The following is a 21,889-nucleotide window of genomic DNA, read 5'->3' as shown; positions in this document are numbered from 1 at the left end:
CACATGAGTCCCAGCACCACAGACTGCCCTTAAGATGGAGGGTTACTCTCTGGGGTGGGAGAGCGGACGCTTCTAGAACTGCTGGGACAGCACGAACCTCAGTCCTTGCCAGGAGCAACAATGCATGCTGCAGGTTTTCTTCAGGGTCCCTGGGCGGAGCTCCATTTCTTGCCAACTCCCTGAACACCATGGCCCAGCCTGGTTGACAGGAAGGTCACCTCAACTTCCTGCATTGTGCCAGGCATCCGCCCACCACCTTCCTTCCCTATAAACCAACACCTATGACCCAGAGTCTTCAACACTGACTGCCCAAGAGTCAGAGCCACAGATAAGCAACACAAAACACTTGCCTCTGCCTCACCCAGGCAGGAAACGAGCAGGAGAGTGTTTGTGCCTGTTTGCCGCGTTTCACCTGTTCAAATACCTCCATGGGAGTGGGGCATGGCAACCCAAAGAAAAGAGCAAGAGTGGCCAGGCAAGTCACCAGGACCGCGCCCTCATCTTCTGTGGCAGAGAGGAGCTACACTGGCACGACCTCTCCACACTGGGGCTGGGTCCTGAGGAGCAGCAGGCCAGGCTCAGCAAGGCTCAGGAACAGAGGCCTGAGTCTGACAGAGCACACCTGGCCTTCCTGTCCCCATGGCCTCACGTTACACATTGCTCTTCCTGGAGTGACTGGACTCCGTTTGATGCCTCTTGCAGCAGAATGTTGAATTTAGACAACTTCCTAAAATGCCACACCAGATCCTTCAGATGACTTGATACGAGAGATGAAGTGAGCTCCGTGGGTCAGAATCCCCCAAATACCATGTGGGGGTGTGCCATCTCTCCATATGCCTCTGATCAGACCAGACTGCTCAGTCTTTCCAGTAGCCACAAAGAAGGACACACACACAGACAGTCATGGGGTGGAGTGGGATTTCAGTTACACAACAGAGAGAGAAAGAAAGACACAATATGAGACAGAAATGGAGAGAGTAATACTGAGGTAGAGAAATGAACACAGAGACCCACAGAGAGAGAGAGAGAGAATGAGAACTGAGAGAGTTGGACACACACATAGGGCCTGCGAGCAGCACCTCATTGTGTACCAATACTTGGTATCTGAAATACTATTGAATTTTGGATTTTTGGAGGGAAACAAGGAAAAACGTATCTTAGCATCCTGGCAAATGCCACAATTCTGGATGCAGACGCAAATAGCAGCATGAGTTTTAAACTCAAGGGCTCGAGTGCTCCTAATGTCTCGGCCTCCTTTATAGCTGAAACAACAGCTGTATACCAGCACTTTAAATCTCCCTTACGAAATAAATAGTCCAAAGATTTTGTGCCGCTCATTATAGAAGTCTTCTACAGTTATGGTTCTCTGAATTTTTCTCTCAGTAAAACTGCATTTGAGGCTGGGTGGTGACACACACCTTTAACCCCAGTACTTGGGAGGCAGAGGCAGGCAGATCTCTCGGAGTTCAAGGACAGCCTGGTCAACAGAGCTAGTTCCAGGACAGTCAAGGCTGTTACATAGTAAAAGCCTGTCTCAAAACAAAAAACAAACAACAACAACAAAAAATGTGCATTTGAATCAAAGAGTGGATTTTCAGGTGTCTTGGAGGAGACCCTGTTTCATCCTCTCCAGGGCCCTGTGTGACATGGCTACTCCTCTGCATGCTGTGTAAACCTGTCACCAGTTACCCCAGAGTCAAAGCCAGCCAAATCCAGTGCTGCTTGCATTTGAGGCAGGGCAGCCGGATGGGATTTTCCAGCAGTGGCAAGGGATTCTTGGTTATTAAAAGTAATGACAACTTAACACGATGCTGTCGCAACCCACCAGGCAATGAGCCACACGGGCCAGGTCCACTGTTACTTCAGGCTGTGGGTACAGAAGCTTTAAAGCTTAGAAAGCCACATAGTCGTCTGGGGCCAAAGAGCTACTGCATAAGTCTAGATAGAGCCGGCAGAGCCTAACTCCACAGTCTTGCTATGCTGGATCCTGGAAACCACTGCAGCTAGAATGGACTTTGTGTTCCTCTACTGGTCCATCCCGTTACAGGCTTAGTCCACAGGCTGGCAGTGTGGGAGGGGCTCGGAGTGATCTAGAGGCAGACACAATGAGAGGCCCTTAGGTCACTGGGACTCTGCTCATCTTGTCTTGCTCAGGCTAGATTCTGCCATGGTTCCTTTCACTGGAGGCTGAACCAACAATGTGGCCCAGCCTTGGAATTGAACTTTCAAACCTGCGAGCTAAGCAACCTTTCTCTTCATCTGGCTGTCTCTGGTATTGTGCTTCAGTAATGAAAGCTGATGAACACAGATAAGAACCCTTCAAACAGAAACAGTACTGGGGTGGGCTGGAAGTTGTGTCCCCTGGCTGTGGGACACTAACAGGATACACTGTTCCTGCTCTAGTCTGGCTGTCAACCCTGCTTAGTACAGAGAACTCAGATTCCACAGCTGCTATTTTGATGCCACTTCCCCTTCCTTCCCACAGAGGGCACAGATGGGAGGATACAGGGTGTTACTGCACAGAGTTCAGGTAATTTATTTGACAACCATTGATTAGGTCCTTGCTAGCTCCAGGGGTGTGAAGATAAATGGGATAAGGCCTACATCCAAGCCCAAGCTAGAGACATAACAAAAGTATCTTAGCATCCAGACAAAGCCACAGTCCTGGATGCAGATGCTAATAGCAGCACTGAAGTGGAACCTTGATTCTGCCCTGGAAAACCTTAGGAGCCTAATTTTCCTAGTGCTGAGGAGATGGCTCATAGGGTAAAACACTTTCTTCACAAGCAGGGAGACTCAATTCGGAGCAAGAGGACCCCAGAATCCCTGGAAAGTCATGAGAAGTAGTGTCCATTTATAACCCAGGTTCCTACAGCAAGATGAGAGGTGGAGACAGAGGAATCCTTGGAAACTCATGGGCCAGCTAACCTGGCATACACACTGGCTAGCAACAACTCTGTCTTATATAAATTGGAAGGTGAAGACTGATACCTAAGGCCATACTCTCACCTCCACAAGAGGACCACGGCACCATACTCACAAATTAACATGGGCACAGATATGGGTGGATGGACAGACAGATGGATGGACGGAGGGACACACACACACACACACACACACACACAGAGAGAGAGAGAGAGAGAGAGAGAGAGAGAGAGAGAGAGAGAATATTTTTGTGCCAAATCTGATAAGAACCTAAGCATGCCAGACACAAAGAAGATATTTAAGAACACAAAGCAGATGGTATAAAACAGCAAGAGTAAGGATAGAGGTGGACTGACATACCACACATAGCTCATGCAGACTCACCCAGACTTAGCTGAAGAGCTGGGAGGGATAAACAATGCTGGAAGCCTAGCACAGCTTCAGTTTACATTTGGAAGTAACCTCTCCCCTCAATCCATACAATTCAAGCGTATACAATTGACCACTGTTTTAAACATCATAAAATCAGCTCCAATCTCTCTCATGGGTGCTCATATACAACAAGAGCTAAAATTAGCTCAGAACTCTCTCATGGGTACTCACGTACAGGAGCTAAACATCCTCAGTCCCCACTCTTCTCTTACTTTGTAATATAAACACACGTCCTTCAGAAACATGAGGGTGCAGAATTTGCAGGTGTCAATGACGGGTGGATGAGGAAGAAGGGTCCTGCCACCCCAACACTCTTGGCATCTAAACAGTGCAAGGATCACTCTGTGCATATAGATGTAGTCCCTCTACTGCCTGAGGCAGATCTGTTTACAGGTGACCTTCCCTTCTCTCAGCTTTCACTGGAGGCTACTCTCATTTGTTCTGTCTTCTGAGGGAAAGAGATATTAGGTTGAGAGACTCCAACCTGAGACAAAGGGGAATTAGAAGGTGATGTCTGCATGGAACTACCAAGTTCCTAAATAAGAAACTTCCCCATGTCACCAGAGGTGATGGAGCAGGCACCATGGATTACAGCAAGCAGAGCATCTCTCCACAGCACGGTGGACCTTTAGCCTGTCATTCTCCTTTGATCATAGCTAGGCTTCTCACTGCAGTATGAATGCCTTCAGCAGACTGGTCTATATAGTAGGAACTCCCCTGCCTAGTGTAGGGGTGCCTAGGGCCGGTGTGACACTACAGTGTCTCAAAGCACTGTCCCTAGGCAGGTTTTCCTGATCTACATTAGCCCTAAGCAACAGAAACTCCAAAGGATCCCAACCCTTTGAGGTGCCTCATGTTGAACTCTTCCCTAGTTTTACTGTTCCCCCCAAATCCCACCAGCAGAGTAATCAGGATGGTCCTTGATACAACAGTTATACAAAATGGGTAGTACTCTTGGTACAAGGAAGCCTGGACATTAAACTGCCCTGTTAGGAAAGGCATCAAAGGCACTGACTACCAGGCTGCCTCTACATGCTTAGTGGAGACTTTATGTGTTTGGCCACAAGCCCGCTGAGATGCTGAGCAGAGATTGCTGTGCATTTACAAGACAAACAGGGAGCTTCTGCTTCAGTCAGAGGCACCGAAAAACACGCAGAAACCATAGCACCATCATCAGTGCTGCGAATGAAACACAAATGTAAACAGATCAGAGCTGAATTGCCCAGCGACGATAGCCATGTGTGTCAGTACAAACAGATGTCAGGACCATCGGATTTCATACTTCATGTGAGGAAAAAGAAAGGAGCTTCAAGTTGCTCAGTCATAATTATCATGAAGTGGGTGTGGTGGTGTTACCTGTAATTCCAGTACTCAAGAGGCTGAAGCAGGAGGATAGTGAATTCTAGGTCAACTTGAACTACATAGTGAGACCCTATCTAAAAATACAAAAACATAAATAAATAAACAAAACCCTATATAGTGGGGCTGGAGAGATGGCTCAGCCATTAAGAGCACTGTGTACTTCCAGAGGACTCCAGTTTGATTCCTAGTACCCATATAGTGCCTTGCCTCACAACTGTCTGTAACTCCAGTCTCGAGGGATCTGATAATCTGTCTGTCATCCATGGGCACCATACCCACATGTGCTGCACAGACATACATACACCCACATACATAAAAATAAATACACCTTTTAAAAACTATATCATGTGGAAATAATGCTTTGGTTATACCTGCTATATTTAAAAAATCATTAAATTCATGTTACTGTTTCCTTTATTTAAAGAAGCTTAATGTGGCTTCTAGAACAATTTACCCATGAGGCGTACCTTGAATTTCTACTGAGTGATGCTGAGTGAGAAGGAATGACTGACTGGGCAGGGAGACTCCAGCTTGAGAAAGCAGGGAACCTGACCATGTAGCCCACAGTGAGGCAAAGGCCCGGGTCAGGAGCTGGGGCTGGGAGGACTCCAGGCTAGTCCCTGAGGCTAGGCTAAAGATCCAGGCTTATATCCCAGAAGCAATCAGCTAGGGCAGATTTCCACTCTGGTCATGAAACAGACTGCATACTAGCAGAACAAAATTGGGATACCAAGAAGAGATACTGACCCCAGACTTGCAGCCATGAACCCTCAGTGCTGGGAATGCCAGGGTTATAGCCATGCACCATCAATCCAAGCTGTAAGCATGCTCTTGATTCCAGAGTAGAAGCAGCATTAATCTGGGTTATTAGCCGGCTTTCTGTTTCCTTTGGACCACCCCAAACCAAATTACTAGGGGAATGTATCTCAGATTGGATACTGTTTGGATTTCATTTTCTCCATTCCTAACATTTATGATTTTCCAGGATGGGGCTCCTGTTCTTCCGGAGTTCATCTGGAACCCCAGCTCTGCACTCCAGTTTTGGTTTACCCCTCCCAGTTCAATCATGTTGGCTCATCAGCCACTAGTGCCTGTCTGCTTTGGTATTTCCCATCTGCACTGGAACTGCTCTTTCCAGTGTCCCATCTCTGGAAAGCTCAGTGGCTACTTTGCAGCTGTGACTCATCTGCTCTGAATCATGCCTGCCTAAGACGCAAAGGCCAGGGAAATGTCTCTGGCACACCTTTCTGGGTCGGAGCCCCTGCACACAGCACAATGCCCTGAACGGGGGTGGTAACTAAGAGAAAAACAACCCTTGCCCCAGTCTTTGCTGGACATTTTCCTGCCCTGCAGTGGATCGTGACCATCCAGTTCTGGAAAAAGCTTCTGGAAGGAGCCCACATAGCCAAGATCCATAGCAGCATTTACTCCTGACAATCCTCCCTCCACAAAACAGCAGGCAGCTTCGTGTACATTGTCTTGTTCCTTTCTTTTTTCAAAGCTGGTGATTCTCACAGGCACCACCATGCTTGTGTGTGTGTGTGTGTGTGTGTGTGTGTGTGTGTGTACTCACACTCGTGCATGTGTATGTAGAGGCAAGACAAGAGGAATTCCAGCAGAGATGGCTAAAACAGAAATGCAACAGGGACCCTACTAGGATCCTAAGACAGAAAGAAGACACTCATGGACAAATTCATGTAATTCAAATTAAGCCAGGCTAGTGCCACATGCCTGTGATCCCAGCACTGGGAGGTGGAAGCAGGAGGACCATGGGTTCAAACCAGCCAGAGATGTTATTCCCCCAAACCGAAGTCCACAGCTGAAACAACGAGAATGCTATGGGTGCCCTCACTCACCTGCCCACTCACAGCAGAGGTATATCTGCAAGATGGCAGGTGGGACAGGAGGACAGAGGGACAGAAGGCACCACATTTTCTCAGGACAGAACAATGACTGAATGGGAGCAAAGACTGGTGCATGCTCCAATAGGGTTGAGCTAGAAATGACATTTGTCACAAAGGGTCACCTACTGCCCAGTGCCAAGAATAGGCACAACTCTGGTGAGGATACAAAATGGTAGCTCCTGGGCAGGGATGGACAAAGAGTGACTTCTATCACTAGCAGCTTGCTTTCTTGGGGGCAATGGAAATGGTCTAAAATTAGACTATGACGATGGTCTTACCACTCAGTAGAGTTACTAAAAATACTTGAATCGTGAAATTGGTTGATTCTATAATGTGTAAAATGCACTTCTACAAGCTCTTAAAGAAAGGAGGAAACATACAAGAGGGAGGGGAGGGAGGAGGCTGTTTAAGGTCTATGCAGCGAGAGGGTGAGAGGAGGCAGAAGACACATGAGGAGCGAGCTCTTGGGACTGAAGCAGAGAGCTGAGCATCTCCACAGAAGGAACTGGGCAGTAAGTCAGCATCCAGGCTTGGAGAGGTCAGGGCTTTCAAGCCCTCTGCAGCCTTCTATCTCAAGCATTTCTGCATCCCCAAAGCGTTAGGAAGTGCTGGGGCCAGGTAAGAGAATGAGTGAAGTGGGTGAAGACCCACCCAGCCAGGCTACAAAGTTGTTGGTGGGGAGGGGGCCATAAGACCTAGAGACTAAATAGGTCAGGGCTGGCAGGGCAACAGGAATGCCTGGGCACAGAGGGCAGAGGGTCAGTGTTGTCCCCAGCACCTGTCAGAGGCACACTAACAGGGGATCTCACGGGTGACTTGGGCTCAGACCAGAGCAGCAGACAAGCTGAGAGCCAGGTCCAGAGCTAGGAAGCCTGGACTTGCAAATTCCTTGGCTCTTCTATGCTTGGTTTCTCAACTGTAAATTGGGATATTACCAGACTGTTTTTGTGGGGATTGAGGTGACAACCCTATAAAGCTGAACACACTCACACTGCTTGTCATGGCAGAGTATGGCCTATAATAAGCACCAGCTATCATAAGACTCTGGACAATTTCACACTCTTAGAACATAAGATCAGCTGCCCCTGCCCCCAGGGTCCCTTGTCCTCATCCCTGTCATCACTAACCTAGTTAATGAGGTTGGAGGAAAAGGACACTGAGAACCACCCTTCCAGAGAAGCGCTTTCCTCCCAGTTGTCTCAAATGTGCTACCACCGAGTCATTTCTTCTAGCATGTTCCTTCCCAATATAGAACTCCTGGCAGGGGTAGTGTCATCATCTCTGAAGACATGGGAACAAGCCAGTCCACTGGGCACAGAAGAGCAAGAAGAAAGAAGGCTGAGAGGAGAGACAGCAACAGCCCTGGATCGACTGGGAATGAAAACATCAAAAGAGCATCAGGTCTCTGGAAGGAGCCCCAAGATGCTGACAGGAATGGTGCCTTGTAGAGATGGAGAAGTACAAAAGGATGACCAAAGCAACTTTTCATTAGCATCTTTTGATAGCATTTGAATTTGGCATCAGCCACATGGATTACCTAATCAAAAAATACTAGCAACCTAGACATTGAGGCACAGATTTGTGAAGCCAGTAGAAGGAAGGCTGAGGGAGGATTGTGAGCTATAGGCTAACCTGGGCTACACAGCAAGAACCCATCTCAAAGCAAAATAAAACAAGATAAGGATTTAGAGAACCAGGAAGGGAGGAACAATGTTCTGTCCCCATAAATCTTCAACCATTCTGACAGGAGCTCCCAGAAAGCTCATGCACAGTCGAGAGTCAAGGTCAGAGACTGCACACCCCAAGAGCTCATTAGCTGCCTCTGGGAACCATTCAGGGAGGGCACAGATTCCCTGTCAGCACCTCTTCCACACAGAGGTGTGAAGTCCACAGTGAACAGAACAGAAATGGAATATCTTCATCTTACTGCTAGACACTGACAAGCTATTTCTGCTCCATCAGGCAGAACCCAGCAAAAAGCCAAGGAAGAAAATCCTGTCCCAGGACCTGCCATGAAGCAAACCACACAGGCTTTCCCTGAAGGTTGGGAAGATCGTGGACATTTCCCAAGAAAGCATCTAAATCACTGTCATTGTCCCCAAACATCACCAAGCACCATCCACCAATTTTGCCCTTTAAAATGTCACTACATTTTGTGTGTGGGGGGATTGTTTGTTTTTAGTTTATTTCCTTGATAGTGTTTTGAAATAGGGTCTTATTCTATAGCTATGACTGACTTCAAACTTAATATAAAACTGCCCTCAAACTTGCTGCAATCCTCCTGTCTCTGCTTCCCAAGTGTTACGGTTACAAGTGAGTGCCACTACACCCAACTAAAGGTCACTAGATCTTGCAGTTGGAAGATGTTAAGTTGAATTATGCCCCCTCCAAAGCCAACTGAGGTTCTAACCCCAGAATCTCTTGGGGTGAACTTATTTGGAAAAGGGTAGTCATAGATGTGGTTGGTTGAGACCACAGTGGAATACCATGGACCCTAAATTCAGTCCAACTGATGTCCATTTAAGAGAAGACCCAGAGACAAGAGAAGATAACTGTGTGATCATAGAAGCAGAGGCTGGAGTGCTTCAGCTATAAGGGAAGGATACCTGGGCTCAGCAGCAACCACTAGAAACTGAAAGACCAGGTCATCTCCCTCTGAGTTCCAGAAAAGGAACCAGCCTTGCTCATGCCTCAACTCTGGAATTCTGATCTACAAACTTCTGAGGGAATACATTTATCTTTTTTAAGACACCCAGTTTGTGGCACTTTGTTACAGCTAGGTGCACCAGGAGGCTGACACAGCCCATCACTTGGCTTTCCTTCCCAGCCACCCATGCCTGAACTCTTCTGCACAATGGTCAGCTGCCAGCTAGCTGCTATCTCTAATCAGAGAAAACCAATTCAGTGTCCATCTCAGCAGCACGACTTCCCATCTTGCAAGGCTCTGACTGAAATAAACAGCCCCACAGCAAATATGTTTTGAGCACTAACTACAAGCTAGTCACTATTCTGGTCCTGTTGATGCAAGCAGTGAAAATGAAAAGATAATAAAAAATATTCTCAAAGAAACAAAGTCATTTCTAATACAGATAAAGAATAGTACAATATGCTGCAGGAAGTGGACTGGGGACCAGGGCAAATAGGAAGATCATTTTGACCATTAGGGAAGATCTCATTTAACATGTGATATAGGAGTGGTGACCTGAATGACAGGGAGGTGGCTACTACAGGGAAATCTGGAGGGAGGAACAACCAGTGTACAGGCTCTGTGGCACAGCGAATGAGGCACGCTTAAAGAGGGATCTCTGGGAGTGACTGGGTAGCTGCTGACACTGGAGAAACAGGTGAGATCAGTCAGTACCTGTGTCACTACCTGGCAGCCCAGAGAAAGTTCATCCTGAGAGACCGTGGCATTCTCCAAACTGCAGCCTTTCCAACTGTACTGTTTGTCCTTTGCTTCTTGGGACCTTACCAATAACAGTTCTGAATGTTCTGTAATTCTGGCCATCGAGATGTTCCTGGCTCACCAGCCCTAATTCCTGCACCTCAGTGAGTACTCTGCGTGGCTTCCTGTGACCTTCATGAAAAGAACACAGTCTCTGAGGCACGCAGCAAACAAAACCTTCCAGGCCAGACCTTGGCTTTGATACACGAGCCCAAGACTGTCTTGGCCTTCAGTCTGGCCTGAACCACTGGCCTGCAGAGACAGACACAAGGCAGACCCCAGCAGTCCTGTGGTGATGCCCGGATTTAGAGAATGGGATAAAAAGCTGTTCTTCCCTAACAAGAACAGCTGTGTATGCTAAAAATAGAAAAAAAAAGTGCCACGAAACCTCAAACAATGCCGTTTACAAAATCTAGGTGAGACCAGCAGAGCCAGCAGCAGCTGCCTGGATTTTTATGTTTCTCTTCCAGGTGGGAGATGAGGAGAAATCGTTGGTGCACGTATCCCTGGAACGTCTGTGCTATCTTGCGTCATAACTGAGGACACCTGGCCTGTTTGGAAACACTGGGCACTTGAGCAAAGATGCTCTGCAAGGCACTTCCTACTGGCTTTCTCAAAGCCTAGAAACAAATCTGAGTTGCCACAGAGTGTGTAGGGAGTGGTAACAGTATGGTGAGCCGGCTGGCTGGTCAGCCAGGCTGACTGTCAGTCAGGCAAGGAAGGCAGAGAAGGATGCTCCACTCAGTACCACCCCCAGCCCAGCAGGAGGCAACATCCACTCAGACCCATCTACTGTCCTTGGGTGGTGAGGTACTATACGGTCAGCACTTGTAGCAACCAAGTTATTGTGAAGCTTTCTTTGCCTCCAAAGTTAAGTGGCCATGGACAAGTGAGTCTTGGTTTCCTCATCAGGAGGAATGCCATCTGTCACTCCCGAATTAATGAGGATGAACTAAGAGCTCCTGTTGAAAGTACTTTGTAAGCTACCAAAGCAAGAGGACACGGTGGCAGTAGAAGCTACACTGCTACTGCTGTTCCTTCCTGAAGTGCTGTCATTCTGCTTTTGATTCCTCTTTTTTGACTGGGTTTTGTTATACAGCCCAGGCTGGTCTTGAACTCATGATACCTGTGCCTCAGCTTCTGGGGTGCTAATATTACAAGCCTATGCCCCTGTACCTGGCTTTTGATATTTCATTTTTTTAGGCATTGTTTAGACATTATTTAATGTTGGGTCTGTATGTGAGTGTAAGTGTTTGAGGAGACAAGAAGAGAGTGTCAGATTCTGAGGAGACAAGGTTACAGGTGGCTGTGAGTCAGCTAAGGTGGGTGCTGGGAACTGAACTGTGGTCCTCGGCAAGAGCAGAACATGCTCTTAACTGGAGAGCCTTCTCTCAGTCCCCTCACATTTCTTTTAACCTCCTGTGAAAGGAATGCAGAGAAGGGAGGGAAGGAAAGAAAGCCAGGTATCCAGGTATACCCGCCGCCAGGTATCCACATGACTTGCCCATTCTATAGTTTCCCTGGGGAAGGGGCTCTCCTAAAGGCAGCTCCCTCAGCACCATTTGGGGGCACTATAAAACAACTTACCTTTGAAGAAACAACCATTGCCTTGAAGGTAAAAATGCAGTTAGCATCTGTAGAGATACCTCACTCCAGTTTCTCTAAGACTTCTGATATGCCCATCTCACTGCTTATACTTGTGACATTCTCAAAAAAAAAATCCACTCCACATGATCTGATACAGACCACCAAAAGCCAACCATTGCAAGGAACTTGTGGAACGCAACAGAGACTGAGATAGCCAGCCCATCATCACCAACCAAGAAGTCACCAGTGTTTGAGGAGGAAAGAAAATCTCCGGTGTCAACTTTTTCCATGGAGCCCACCTAATCAGCTTATCTGCCATCTTGGTCTTCAAAGGCCTATTTATCCCTATTTCTGACCACAGTGTGGGAAAGAGGGAAGGGACGAGGCTCCGGAGCCTCTCTGCTCCTGTCGCGGAGTTCGTGCTGTGCGTCTGCCCTGCTTTCACGATCAGGGAGGAGGCAGAACGGGATGAATCAGAACCTCAGCATCGGGTTACAGGCTGGATCCCAGCCTGGGGAGGGCAGCCCGACTTGACAGCTGCCAGCTCACCTCTACCTCTGACTCACCACCCGGACAGCTCCACGTCGGGGACCCAGCCCGCGCCAGCGCACCTGTGCCGGCAGAGCCGCGCTCCCGCTCACGCTGTAGGTGTAGCATTTGGCCGAGCCTCCTTCCTCCACCCTGTCACCTTCCCACGTCTCAACCCGCAACTCGGGGGAGACGCAGACCAGGGCAAGGCTGGGTCGGCTTGTCCCACATCCTAGAAGCTGCTGCGGTGCCCGAGCCTTCCCTGGCGGCCCCGTGCAGCCGTGGCCTCAGACCATCTCGCGGCCCCCGGCGGGCCCCGCACTCAGGTTGGCGGAGTGACAGCCCTGCCCGCCGCACCGACCGTCCAGCCGACCCGCCCACGCCGCTGGCGACCCCCTCATCACGCTTCCTCACCCGTCCCCGCGCAGCCACGCCGCCTGGACCCTCGAGAACGCAGCCCCGCAGCCCGGGGCCCTCTCACCGCGGCGGCCCGCGGGACCGGGCAAGGGGCGGACACGCCGTCGGGTCCGCAGCTGCCGCGAATGCGCCGCGCTCGACGAGCCGTCCCCCTGTCCCTTCTGAGGCGCGGCGGAGCGAGCTGTCAATCAGAGGGGCTCTCCCCGCCCCTTAGGCACCACGTGACGCGCGGAGCAGCCGGGTCCTTTGGAGGCGCTGTCAGTCATCCGGGAACGCCCCTCCCAACCCCGCCCCCCATCCCGCGTGACGCGCGAGCTGCGGGGTTCTCCCGAGCCCCGGAGTGAGCGGGGCGCCCCGCCTCTGGAGCACCACGTGACACGCCAGAGAGCAGTCGGGTCCTTCTGAAGCTACAAGAGAGAGCGAGCTGTCACTTTGCGGGGAGCGCCCCGCCTCCCTCGGCTCCTGGACGCAGGCGCAGGAGCGCCCCTTCGTCCCGGTGCAGCCTGACAGCCGCGCGGGTTCGCTGCGGAACAGAGTTCCTGCAGGGGAATGACCAGGGCGGGGCTTTTTTGCGCGCAAAAGTGGTTTAGGAAAGGGAAAAGCTCCTCCAGGTCAGGTTCAGGTCACTTCCTGACCCTGCCTGGGTAGTAGAGTCCTAGCGAAGATCCCCTGGACCGACACGCCTTTGAAAGCGCGGGTGGCAGGCTAAGTCCGTTTGTCTTCTGAAAGGCGTGTCTTAAAAGGCCGGTAGATTTGGCTCTTTTCATAAACGGCAATAAACACAACGTCCAGCCATACAGCTTCTCCCACATCTCTTCATCAGGGAAACACAAAGAGGCTGGGGGTGGAGCTCAGTGTCGGATCACTGGCCCAGCTTGGCCAAGGTCCTGGCTCCCATGCCCAGTGCCAGGAAGGAAGAGAAAAAGAAAACCAAGGCCGATCTCCAGGGATCTTCTGAAGCCACGAATGTTAGGCAGTGGGACTGGAGTTCGGCTACTCAGGAAGATGATGTAGGTAGTGTAGCCAAGCGCTGGCCCCTTTGCTAATGGCGGATGTGAACATCTGTTCCGCTAAGACTTCTTAGGAAAATTTAAGAGCGAAGAAAAGATTGAGAGCTGCCGTTCCTGGAGAGTTTGGAACCTTCAAGGTGCACGTAGCCATCCCAGGAGAAGCTAGACCTCCTGGTGAGAGCTTAGTGCCAGCGTTGGAGGTGGGAGGGTAGGTTGTAGCCTTCATGCTTGTGAGGACGCTAAGATAGGTAGGTGCTCAGAAAACTTGCAGGATGGAAGAGGACGGTTGCCTGGGTTGCAGTTCCCTGCTTCCATGAAGGAAGCTGGCAATAGGTACCAACTCCTGCAGCCTTGACCTCACATGGACAGCTGTTGGGGAGAACTGGAATAAATCATTGAGGGTCATATGCCATATGAGAGACATCATTCTTTCTCAAGAGATTCAGCAGCACCCTGCTTGCCTTCCACGCAGGCCTCTGACCTCAGGAAGTTGGACAGAGGCAGATGACATGACATTTTGAAATGAGGAAGAACGTTCTGCAAGCCACAGACCAGTGAACTTGGTATCACCCTGGGAAGCATTCGGGGCAGATGGCTCAGAAAACATCTGTGACCCCTCTAAAAATGAAGCCCCGAGACGTGATAGGCAAGGAGAACGAAAGGGACTGAGGCTGCATTCTCTGGCAGCCAGGATGCTCCTTTTCAGGTAAACATCCTTGAGTCTGCAGATAGGTTATCCATTTTATCAGACTACGGTACCATAGACCTTTCCCGGTTGCCACACGTGGCACTAACAAAATGTCTGCATCTTCAAAAGACCCTTGTTTCTTCATGCTATCATTTACACTCCGGTGTTAACTACTCCATGGGCTTTTCAAGAGGATCATGGGAATATCCTAAAAGGGAGATCTGTCCAATCATAACTCAGGAGGGGAAAAGAGTCACCATACCTCATAAATGATCATAAGATCAGCTGGACAGTGGTGGCACACACCTTTAATCCCAGCACTCGGGAAGCAGAGGCAGGCTTTGAGTTTGAGGCCAGCCTGGTCTACAGAGCTAGTTCCAGGAGAGCCAAGGCTACACAAAGAAAGCCTGTCTCAAAAGGAACAACTAATAATAACAATCATAAATTTTCCCTTTAGGAAATTCACAATGCAGACCCACTGGGGTGGCTTCTTTCTTTGGGACAGCCCACTCCAATCTTTGCTTTGCTGAAAACATTTTTCTTTAAACTGTCCATGTCTCCCAACTAAATTCTTTCCTTTGAGAAGACAAGAATAGAGAGAGCCTTGTAACAGCAACAAAGTCAAAGACCCCGTGATGGCTAGTTTGCTTTATTTCCTGTTGTGAACATACAGATAAAGGGGTGTGGTGGGAATACCATCTCCAGCCAAAGGGGGCATGGCTAGCCTTGGTTGTCAGCCTGCTTGGGTCTGAGATCAACTGAGAGTCAAGCCTCTGGCCAGGTATGAGAGTGTTTCCTGGAGGATTTACTTAGGGGGGAAGCCCCGCCCCCCAGGGTGGGTGGCATCTTCTGCTGGGAGACCCAAAGAGGCAGAGTGCAAAGCAGTGCTTCCTTGGCCTACCACCTTTGCCCCTTGCTGGTGAGCACATCTATGGCATTGCTGCCACCAGCCTTTGGCGACATCAGAACCCAGCTTCTTTGGCCTTCTAACATGGACTGAAGACCATCAGCCTTCAGGGGCACACCGGGACAGCTAAGCCAACCAAGTTCTCACACTCACCAGTTTGCAGGTGGCCATTGTTGGATGCCCAGGCATTATCATGCAGGGCTGCCTCATATACCTCTTTTGTAGCACATATTCTGTTCTGCTCCCCTGAAGAACCCTCACTGATAGATCAGACCTGCCTGGATTCTCCTCCTTATAAGCAAGAAACTCAATTCAAATTGTCCTTTTGAAGAGGGATCTGTGGATTTCTGTGACTAGATAGCTCTGAGGCAGGCCCAGCAGGATCTGGGGGTGCAAAAAAATGTCACTAGAATTTATTTCTTCCTGGCCTGCCTGTGCTAGCTAGTTTTATGTCAGTATGACACAGCTGGAGTCATTTGGGAAAAGGGAATCTTGGCTGAGATGTCCCCACCAGACTGGCCTGTGGGGTATCTTTTGGGTTGATGTGAGAGGGCCCACCTCATTGTGACACCCCTCACCCCAGGCAGGAGCGATAAAACAGTAGGCTGAGCAACCCGTGAGGAGCAGGCCAGGAGGAATCAGCACTCCGCTGGGGTTTCTGCCTCCAGGTTTCTGCCCTGACTTCCTTCAGTGATGGACTGTGTCTGTCACAGCAACAGAAACCCTAGCCAAGATACTGCCTAGAATGACTTCCTTCTCGGATTAGGTACTTTTCACAGAATGGCCTCGAGCAGTTCCACGATTATCTCTATATATACTTATACTCAGTGGCCCAGTGGACAAAAGGGTTTTTTTTTTTTTTTTTGATTCTTCCAGCAAAATCCCAGAATTTGGGAGTGCGCCATCCTTAGAGCTAGTCTCTGAGGCCAGTTTACCAAGATAACTAACTGGATTGGACAAATCTGAAGAGCAGGCTGGGCCAGCCCCATCATGCCAACTGGTACAAGGAAAAGGTGACTTCCAGGACACAGAAATGCTTTTGCCAGAAGAGCGGGAAGCAACAGGTATCCAGGACAGAGCACTTGCCAAGGTCTCAACATACCTCCTGCCTTCTGTGGAGTTTGCTTCATGGGGAGGAAAAGAATCGTGTAAATGAGTGGAAAATGGAGGACCAGGGGAGAGAGGCTGCAGGGAAGAGGACGGGATGAAATGCGACAGGAGTACAACTGGGGAGGAGTTCTACAGGGGACCGGGCACGGGAGCTCTTCAGTTAGTCTTGAGAGACATGGCCGTGAGTGGGCCGTGCAGGGAAGAGCAGCAAGGATAGGCCCAGCTTCAGGAGCAGCTCCAGGCACACGTGGTGAGCCAAACACTGCTCTCCTAAGTACCTGAGCTGCTAAGCACCCATACTACCAAGTACCCAATCCACCCAGCAAGCTCCTGTTTCACCCAGCCCTCTACCTACCAAGCACCTAGGTCACTCCTAGCAGGCTCTGCCCACAGGTGAGGTGAAGTGCCCAAAACAAAAGATTTGAGGAACACATTGCCCCACTTCGGGTTTTGACTTCCGGGGCCTTGCTCAACACTGTGGGGTGGGGTGGGGTGTTTCAGTCATCAGGTCTTCCTAATCTGGCTGTTGACAGACTCATCCCCACAAACTAAGAGGAAAATGTCCAACAACCCAGGCAGCTTTCCAGAACACATCTCTGCTTCCCCAGGGTGCTGCCTTAGGGGCTCTGCCTCTCCAGCATTTGCTTAAGGAGGATACAAATCTTAATGGCGAGATGGGTTCTCGTCAAGAGAATACCCTGCTGCAAGCCCAGGCCACAAGGCAGATTATCACTGCTTCCTGTACCTCCCCGAGAGTGGAGCACAGCAGCCCTGGCTTGGCGGAGGCTACTTTTGTGTGTTTTTGACAGGAATGCAATGAGCATTCTTGGTGCTTCGCCTCTATGTAACACCGTGTTCTGTGACTTACGCTGCCGCCCGTGTGTGCTTTCCTTCTCATTACTTCAGACTATTTCTACTGTACACATTTATCTTCCCTGTACGTCAGGAACATGTAGGTTCTGTCAAGTGTGAGGCTCTTCGGGGCAGTACTGTAGGCGAGCATACGCTGACGTTTATCAAGTCCTGTCTTGTCCCGGCAGCAAAGAGTGTGGGGAATCTTGAATCCGTTTCTCATTGCAGCCCTTTTGGGGGGATCATGACCAGTACTTCACTGTGGCCTGAGTTTGACTAATGCAAATGAGAAACAGTGTGTTTTGGAGTGTCTCTTCTGAAATAACCTATTCAAGTGTTTTGCCAGTTGTTTTGTTGGGTTTCTTATATTTCCAACGATTCATTTAAAAATAGGCTCCGGACTGGTGAGATGGCTCAAAGGTGAAGGTGCCTCCTGCCAAGCCCGATGACCCGAGTTCAAGCTCTGGGTTCCACATGGTGGATGGAGAGGACCAACTCTCACAAGCTGTTCTCTGAGCTACACAAAGATATGCAAATATATATATTTTTAACGGGCTTGGTAGAGCTCATGCCCAGCATGGGTAAACCCCTCGGTTCCATCTCCCACGTGCCCCTCCCAGTAAAAACCACTATGTAGTCATGGGCTAAAAACACTTAAAGGGGTTTTTTAATGCCAGTAAGCACATGAAGAAAATGTCCAACCTCATTAGCCATCTGAGAAACTCAAGCCCAGTGCAGTGGGAGTCCATCACCCCAGCCAGATGGCAATAATGAAGACAACAAATAGATGCTGGTGAGGGTGTGGACAACAAACCTGACCTGCGGTAATGGTGCATACCTTTAATCCCAGCACTCTAAAAGCAGAGTCTGAAGCCAATGTGGTCTACAGAGAGAGTTCCTGGACAGCCAGGGCTACCCAGAGAAACCTTGTCTCAAAAAAGAATAAATAAACAAAAAGCTTAGTTCAGATTCGAAGAACATTTGCTGATGGAACCTGCCCCAGAAACTGCATCTCTTTCCTGCCGGCATTTCTAAGAGGACATTGTTTTTTACTTCAGAGGTTCCTGGCTTTCAGAGTGGCTCACAGGACCAAGAGGAGGGGCCTGTCACTCTCCCTTTTCTTGTGAAAGACTTGGTAATGGGTCCAAAGGGTGGGCACACGGGGGAGGAAAACGCCCTTTCCTTCTTCCTCCTAAACTCTGGGCTGGAGCCCTGGAACAAAGACAGACTGCCAGGAGAAAAACAGGCAGGCATTTACCTCCATACACTTCACTGGACACATGGAGGAAGCCCAGGAAAGGCTTCAAATCCAGCCCCTCTGACACTGTCAACCAAGAATACATCTGCGAAGAGCAGGATGAAGCAGGTTTAGGGTCGCGGCAGTGGATCGAGCAGGTCAATTATATTCTCAGCACTTCACAGGATGCTCCTTTGCCCTCTCCTGGGTGAAGGAGGCTGAAGTCTCCAGTCAGAGCTGGGGAGGCAGAGAAAGCTTTCCCATAACTTTTGGCTCACTTGGAGTTAGAGGTGTATTTTGGGGTGACATGTTCTGATTTCTCTGAGGTATCTTAGGAAAGCAGTAGGCCTGTCTGGCATTCCTTACTGGGTCCCTGGTTCTGTGAAGTCCTGTCTTTAAGTTCTCTGTAACTAAAGACTGTTAGTGCAATGATTCTTATCATTTCTTACATATTCTGTGGCTCTTCTTAGATAGGGTTTTGTTCTGTATCCTAAGCGCTGGGATTATGTTAGGGAGCCACATTACTGGCTGCCAATGTTTCTTGGCCACGGACATCAGACAGAAAGATGGATCTATAATGTACAAGTTTAGCTGACTTCTCCCTCCCCTGAAAGCCATTTTCTGTTTATTAAGCAGACCATCTTGGCATTCCTGATGACCTACACGTGTCTGCCTTCTAGATTCACCTCTGAGCCACTGCACACTGCCTGCCTGTCTTTTAGATTCATCTCTGAGCCACTGCACACTGCCCGTCTGCCTTCTAGATTCGCCTCTGAGCCACTGCATGACTTTTCCTGGCCAGACATGAACAAGCATCTGTTCACCTAGATAGTGTACCAACCCCAGACCAAAGAAATGACTCTGTCGGTGGCTGTGGGGGGACACAATCCAACAGCCACCAGCAGCCCCAGGTTCCCTTCCTGTTTGGGGCTTTCAACGCAAGGATCCTAGACTTGGCTGTGGGAAAGAATTTCAGGATGAGCCAAACAGAAGCCAAGTTAGTGAGTTTATTAAGTATTGAGACAGTCACAGAAGAGAAGCATAGTACACAATCTCAGGACAGGTGTGTGGGCTTCTCCAGAAAATCATGCTTAGGTGTCTCCACAATGGCCACACTTATGAACCTTCAGTCTTTTAAGTTATGTTCCTCAAAAGATATAGTTTACAAAATTTCAAGATTAAGAAAAGGTTAAAATTTAGTAAAGGGTTGAGATGACCTGGAACTTCAGCTCCTCTTACCTTCACTTTCCAAGTGAAGGAATTACAGACGTGACCATCATGACCACTACCATACCCGGGCTTCTACAGTGCTGGGGAGGGAACCCAAGGCTTCACGGGAAGTTTGAGGTTAGCCTGCGCTACGTGAGATCCTACCTCAAAAAACATAGACAAACACCGTAAATGTTAAGTAAAATATATGAATTGGTAACTTTTTAAACATTTATTTTTATGTATATGAGTGTTTTGGATGCATATGTGTGTGTGTGTGTGTACCATGTGCCCTCAAAGGTCAGAAGGCGGTGTCAAACTCCCTGGAATTGGGAGTACAGACGGTTTGTGAGCTGTCATATGAGGTCTTCTGCAAAAGCAGCCCGTGCTATTAACACTAAGCCATCTCTCCAGCCAGCTCCAAGGTTAATTATATTTTAATCTCATGTGCGTGTAGGTGCATGTGTGCGTGTGTATGTGTGCGTGCAAGTGTGCTCAAGCTTTTGTTATTCATCTAGGCTGGATATTTAAGGTCACAGTCACAAACAACCCAGCCATGAGTGTGCAGTTTATTTCCTGTTTTTCACATCCTGTCTGCGTTGTCTGGAGGAAAGCACACCATCTCTGTAGGCAGTGTTGGCTTTATCAATCACGCTGATGTTTCTTGACTCTCAGTCAACAGGAAAGGTCATTAGATCCCAGGGCGGGGGGTTTCTTTCCTTTCCCATGTCTCTTAATGTCCCTGTCTTTCTATTCAGTTCTATTCAAGTCCATTTCAGTGAACCGATGAGTTCATGCGTTATGGGTTACTTACAGGGGTACGGGTGACTGAGGCGGCACCTATACTGAAAAGTTCACCCTAACATGAGAAAACACGGTGGAAGGCTGCCTCACTGGAGCCTCTGACACAGCCTGCAAGGCTCCAGAAAGTCTCCTCTGGCCAGCAACAGTGTACTGCCTATATGATCTGGGGGGCTTCCTAGGTCTTGAGAGTTTCCTGAATCTTCCTTTCCCTCTAAGAGCAAATGATCCCCACTGAGGAAATTGCTACACAGGGCAGGCCGAGCAAGAGTTGACTGAAAGATGGGTACCATCTTGAATATACAGATGTACAAGATAAAACCATAAAGGGGGCTGGAGAAACCAGCTAGTCTGTTAAGAGCACTGGCTGTGCTCTTCCAGAAGATCCGGGTTTGATTTCCTAGCACCCATAAGGCAATTCAAACGGTTAACGCCAGTTCTAGGGTTTCTAATGCTCTCTTCTGGCCTCCTCAAGCACTGAATGCATGTGGTGCACGGATATAAACGGAGGCAAAATACCCATAGACATAAAAATAAAGTTAAATTTTAAAAAGATATAACCATAAAAACTTAACGAAACTATGCATTTTTTTTCAAGATGGCATTACTATGTAGTCTAAAATGGTCTCAAACTCAGGATCCTCCTGCCCCAGTCTTACTAGTGCTGGGATGTAGACGTGCGCCTAGCTTTAAACGCTGTACTTTTGGGTAAGTTAACTTAATGCACCCTTACTTCCAAAAGTCTGGCTCGAATGACAATTTCTGGACGCGGGGACGGGAAACTCCGCGAAGTTGGGCTAGATCCCTGCGCTTTCATTATAGCCTTTTCCAATCTTACAGCACATCCCGCCAGTTTAACTACCAAACACTTCTCTGCCCTGAACAAACTGTGTAACAAATGGTGCCAAGTCTGTCAGGGGACCCAAGGGGATAAAACACACCTTTCTACCTCTGCAAATCTCAGGGCCGTCATCAGGAAGGGGTTGCAACGGTGCTCCAGCAACCAGAGCGTGGAGCTGTGCAGGCCCGAACCCAGGCGCACCGTCCCCAATCCAGGGCACTTCCACGGGCACCCAAACGCCCTCAGGGTCAGCAGCTTACACTCCCGTGTGTCCGTCCTCCATCTCTGTAGTTCTCCATCCTCCACCTGGCACAGGCCAGTCTTGAGAGAGGATCTGAGTCTCCACTTGCTAGATCTATGATGCCATGGGAAGCGTTTTCACGTGAAGTCGCACGAATCGCAACGCAGCGTGGCCCTCGCGGCGGCCCGTAGGCGCCGGCTTTTCTCTTCCGGGCCACCTTTTTCGGGGCTCTTGGTTCAGCAGTCTTGCCGTAAGTGCTGTCTCTGCTCCAAAAACCGCTAGGTTTTTGGAAGATCGGTAGCGGAAGAAACCGCCAGTGTCCTCGCGAACCTTTTCCCGGAAGCCCCGGGTGTCGCAGCCGGAAGTACGCAGGAGCTGCGCCTTGACCTCGCC

The 21,889-nt window shown here is 49.3% G+C and overlaps 1 protein-coding gene across 8 annotated transcripts in view; it reads right to left on the bottom strand.

Moving 5' to 3' along the window:
• The window catches only part of Kiaa0513 (KIAA0513 ortholog), an 89,397-nt gene that overhangs the window by 34,188 nt on the left and 33,320 nt on the right, over positions 1-21,889 (bottom strand). Inside the window, exon 1 of one of the 8 annotated variants that reach the window (XM_050165192.1) lies at positions 21,356-21,493. The exons of 5 other annotated variants lie outside the window; for them this stretch is intronic. The gene's annotated coding sequence lies outside the window, so the exon portion shown is untranslated. Of the gene's footprint in view, positions 1-12,597; positions 12,818-21,355; positions 21,494-21,889 lie in introns of those variants that run through there. 2 more of the 8 variants (XM_050165186.1, XM_050165191.1) reach the window with 2 other exon arrangements.

This window comes from Alexandromys fortis, unplaced genomic scaffold (genome assembly GCF_014885135.2).
Source record: "Alexandromys fortis isolate MF-2015 unplaced genomic scaffold, M_Fortis_MF-2015_v1.1 scaffold_165, whole genome shotgun sequence".
Taxonomy (NCBI): domain Eukaryota; kingdom Metazoa; phylum Chordata; class Mammalia; order Rodentia; family Cricetidae; genus Alexandromys; species Alexandromys fortis.
This window is presented reverse-complemented; position numbering and strand designations above follow the sequence as displayed.